The following is a 4,156-nucleotide window of genomic DNA, read 5'->3' on the forward strand; positions in this document are numbered from 1 at the left end:
GGCGATTAGTTGGTTATCTCGATTGCAAAAGAGTGTTGCTTTGTCAACCACCGAAGCCGAATACATGGCTATTGCGGAAGCTTCTAAAGAGCTAGTGTGGTTGAAGAACTTCTTAGGTGAGTTGGGTAAAAGACAAGACTATTGCGTCTTGTATTGTGATAATCAAAGTGCGGTTCATCTTGGGAAGAATCCAGTGTTTCATAGTCGAACGAAACACATCAAGATAAGGTATCATTTTATTCGACAACATATAAATGATCGCACTTTATTCTTGGAGAAAATCCTTGGTAAGAAGAATCCTGCCGATATGTTTACTAAGGTGGTTACGACGGAGAAATTGAGGTTTTGCATTACCTCAATTGGTCTTCTCATGAATTGATGAGAGAAGACCCCAGCTAGAGATGTGAATGGTGTTACAAGTTTAACAAGTAGTATTGAAGACCTTTTATCGAAAGTCTACTCATCCGAAGAATGTGTTGAGCGTGCGTGTCCCAAATGGTATTTGGCGGTAATCGAAGGTGGTTTAATGTTCTTGGTTAATTCATTGATATGATTGGAGTTTTGTTCAAAGTCTCCAAGTGGGAGATTTGTTAGATTATGGAGACATTTATACAAAACGAGAAAGGAAAAAAAAAAAAAAACTGTTCCAACACTTGCACGGATTTTGCAGATTTCGGGAAGCGTGAAGCAGTCAAATGCGGCGCATCTTGACATGGATGCGGCGCATTCATCGAGCAAAATAGTCCGAGATTTATTGATGCGGAGCATTGAGCTGATATGGCGCATCAGGGGTCAGATGCGGCGCATCACCATCTCGATGCAGCGCATCGAGTGCTGGTACATGAATCTGGAACGTGAAAAGCAAGTGATGCGGCGCATCACACATCAGATGCGGCGCATCTAGTGTCTGGCAGCAAGTTGGCAAGTTGCAACCTTTACATCCGAGCATGCTTTGGCCTCCTTTCACTTTAGGTGCAAAGTTAATCACTTTACACCTAAAATTAGGGCTGTGATCATGCCATTACAAGGTGGAAAGCATGGCTAGTTGGTAAACAAGATGATTACTTGTCATGATGAAAATTCCTAGCTAGTTGTCATGGTGTTCTTGTTTTCTCCTATATGTAGAACTCATTGTATGCAATTGTAACACACCAAATACAGATTCTCAGTAATAAACACTCTCTAGTTGGTCCGTGGACTAAAGCAATCACACTGATTGCATATAACCACGTTATATCTTGTATCGTTCTTACATTTTCGCATTTATTATCTTTCGTTCATTAAGTGGGTTTGAGTGATCTTGATAGAATCACTACTCGGCTAGTAGTCTTGTAGAATTACTAGTGTTGTTTGGGTCCTAATATCCTAACACTTTCAAAATACATGTCTCCATCCTTGCTGGGCAGAAGTGCTTTCTGCACTAAGTTGTGTTTCAGGTGATGCAGTCAACTTATGCCAAAGTAAAGACACAGCCGAAAAACATAATTCTCGTTTCTTCATCAAAACCGAACTTAACAGTATTTGTTCACTGCAGTTAAACCCAGAATGTCTATCCATAGTAAGAAAGTTAGCCAACTCTGAAGCATTAAACGGAAACTCGTTATTACTTTTTCTGAATCCTCACTGCACAATCAGCAACTTAATTTGGTAGCACAATACAATACTGACGAAATAGTACAATAATAGTCCGAATTATATTTCTATCAGCTTAAATACAAAATTAAAATATAGAAATAAACGTAAAATACCTTATTTGATCTTTTGCATGGCTTCAAAAAGTGGCTTTTGACCCGCTTTCTTCAATTTCTGCACACAAAAAAAAATTAAAAAATTGAAGAAAACTATCAGCAACTTTACCGTACATTAAATTGCTAGCTAATCAACTCCACTTTCAAGGTCAAATATGCCAATTACCTAATCGAAGCTTTTGAAATCAAGTCGGTTGCACAACATACAAACAATAAGGAAACTGCACATCATGAATACTTGCTCATCAAAATACATTATGCTAGTGCGATAATACTTCAATAAAGAATCGAAGGTGTACATACGTCTTTTGGCACCTCTGATCATCTGATAAAAATTCCACTCAGGACTGTGGTAAGACTGCACATTTAAAATGTCAAATTTATAACAATCAACTCATTATAAGTTACAATCATCTATATATACCAACGTATATAAAATGTCAGCTAATCATCCAATCCATATATTCGCGGTAACCATCACAAGACTTTAGTATAACCAACCACTTAGCTACTTATGAATATATGTAACACTCTTGAGGTTTATAAATTGATACGTAGCAAGATTATTTATAAGAAATAGTTACCTTATCAATAAACTCTTAAACTTCATATAAATCCTTTTAGCATTGACGAACAGGTCTTGCCCTAAGCTGTTGTGAAACCACATAAATAAAATTACAAGTGAACACGCTTGATAGAGGCTTCCACCAACAGTATCTCTCCTCCACAAAAACTGGTAGAATGGTAACGATGACAAATTCGACCCATTTACTTATTGATTCAAAAGTCGATTCAGTGGATATACTTATTTAGATTGCTTCAGGCGGACGATAATAAACCTTTATGCAATGCGCTTCATTAAGCATACAACAACATCCTGAATCAAATACCTAAGTGTTAGTGGATTATATTACATTAAATTTATAAAACTCATAAACATTAACAAATCTTCAGTAGAGCAAGTTCCAATACTCACAAAGCCCACCACACTGATCTTAGAAGGATTTAAAATCAAGTGTTCAACTCACAATTATGTAATCTCCTTATAAACTAAAACTAAATCCAGAAGAAATAGGTCAATATCAACATTCCATAATCCAGGGCTCCAGTCCCAAAAAATAAGTATTAAAAAACAATCACTAAATATTCATAATCACGATACAACACAATAAAAAAAAAAACAAATTTAGATAGCATTGTGTCAAGAAGAACAAATTGTAAAGAAAAACCCAAATTTATACCTTGAGCTGCCATTAACATAAACAGTTGTAAAGATCAACTGCTTTAATCGATGTTCTTAGTAAGATCAACTGCTTTACTACCGTCTTGAGTGAAAGTAGAACCGCACTGCCATAAAAATGTATGCAAGCAATGTCATCCAGTTTGTTATGAACGCACATAAAGTACGTATGCATACTGATAAATATATATGCAAGCAAAGTTATTGATTTTTTCAAAAATCCTTTATCAGTATGTATGCATACTCATAAACATATACTGTACTAACGTAAAAACATATAACAATAATATATAACAATAATATATAATACTGATTATAATTATCGAATAAATTAGTATAAGATTGAAATTTTAAAAAAATATGAACATAAACAATTCAAGCTGTGTTATGATGAAGATCAACAACAATTTATAACCAATATATCCGTTTTGAAGATCATGTATTTGTAAACAGAACATAATAAGACCAATCACCAAATACGTAATTAAAACATGAAAAAATTAATAGAATAAATGATATACAGCTCATAAAAGAAATTCAAAATCGATTATAATTAAAAATTGGGTGTTTCAATTCAGATACCTGTATATATCATACCTCGATTTTCAGACACAGATGATTTCCATTACCGGGAGTTGAATCGTTTGATTTAATTCAAACCCCAAATTATGACGTTAGATGTTAGAGATAATATAGAATGAAGTTGTGTAGTCGTTTTCTTGGATTTGCAATGTGGCCTAATGAACCCTAATTAAAATCCCGTGGGTTTGGTTTTTTCTCCGATTGAATCTTATGAGATTTAGGGTTTGGATTAGATGGGATGCAGAAACAACGAAGGAGAAGAGAGAAGAACGTACGGTTTTTTTTTTTTTTTTTTGCCACCGTAGCATGAGTAATTGTTAATAATAATTAGTAGAGTGATTAACATGTCAGCAATTGAGATTAAGATTTACTAATGGAGTGACATGTTGATTTTTTTCATGATTTATAAGATGTAAAATAGATAGATAGATAGATACATATGCGATAATATATGTATATATGTTGTATGTATAAATTATAATAAATAATTAATTCAAATTAATCACAAAATTACACCTAAGCAAATAACTTTTTGTTATATATATATATATATATATATATATATATATATATATATATATATATA

General features: G+C 33.6%; 1 long non-coding RNA gene across 2 annotated transcripts; it reads right to left on the minus strand.

Moving 5' to 3' along the window:
- Positions 1 to 1,914: 1,914 nt before the first annotated feature.
- On the minus strand, positions 1,915 to 3,855 carry LOC139858577 (uncharacterized). 2 transcript variants are annotated; one of them, XR_011762995.1, is made up of 5 exons: positions 3,586 to 3,855; positions 2,990 to 3,095; positions 2,333 to 2,625; positions 2,052 to 2,106; positions 1,915 to 1,969 (listed from the first exon to the last, which is right to left on the minus strand). It is a non-coding gene; the product is annotated as an uncharacterized lncRNA (long non-coding RNA). The 2 variants fall into 2 exon arrangements; XR_011762994.1 differs by having other exon boundaries at positions 3,571 to 3,855.
- Positions 3,856 to 4,156: the final 301 nt, after the last annotated feature.

Source organism: Rutidosis leptorrhynchoides, chromosome 7 (genome assembly GCF_046630445.1).
Source record: "Rutidosis leptorrhynchoides isolate AG116_Rl617_1_P2 chromosome 7, CSIRO_AGI_Rlap_v1, whole genome shotgun sequence".
Lineage (NCBI taxonomy): Eukaryota > Viridiplantae > Streptophyta > Magnoliopsida > Asterales > Asteraceae > Rutidosis > Rutidosis leptorrhynchoides.